We start from the raw sequence: 521 nt of genomic DNA, 5'->3' as shown, positions 1-521 counted from the left end.
GCGTCTTTAAACAGTAGCCCTGGCTCTCAATAGGTCCACCACCTGCAGGCTGTCCTCGCTCACCAACCCTGTAAAGCCAGCCAAACTAGAAAGGGTCATTTCTGGGGACCTTACTGGATAGGGAGCATGGAGTAGATAGAACCCAACTGGCAGGGAGAGGGGAAGGAGAGAGTGGGGCTTCCAATAGCCAGAAGAGGGGTGTGAGCATCTAGCCTCTCCCCGCAAATCTAGTGCCTTGTTAGGGTGAGTCAATAGGCCAGGGTTAGATGCTGTGTGAGCCCAGGACCTGTCTCAACCTCTCTGAACCTCAGTTTTTGTTTTTGTTTAGCTTTTTATTCACTCATTAAAATTTTATTTTTTCATGTTTGTGTGTGCACACGCAAGTGGACACCAGGTGTGTGGGTGCCCACAGAAGCCAGGAGAGCGTATTGGGTCCCTTGGAGCTGGAGTTATTAAATACCTGACGTGAATGCTCAGAGCCTCTGGAAGATCAGCAGTCGCTCTTAACCACTGAGCCACCC

This window comes from Microtus ochrogaster, linkage group LG8, assembly GCF_000317375.1.
Source record: "Microtus ochrogaster isolate Prairie Vole_2 linkage group LG8, MicOch1.0, whole genome shotgun sequence".
Classification (NCBI taxonomy): domain Eukaryota; kingdom Metazoa; phylum Chordata; class Mammalia; order Rodentia; family Cricetidae; genus Microtus; species Microtus ochrogaster.
Note: the sequence above shows the minus strand (reverse complement) of the source record.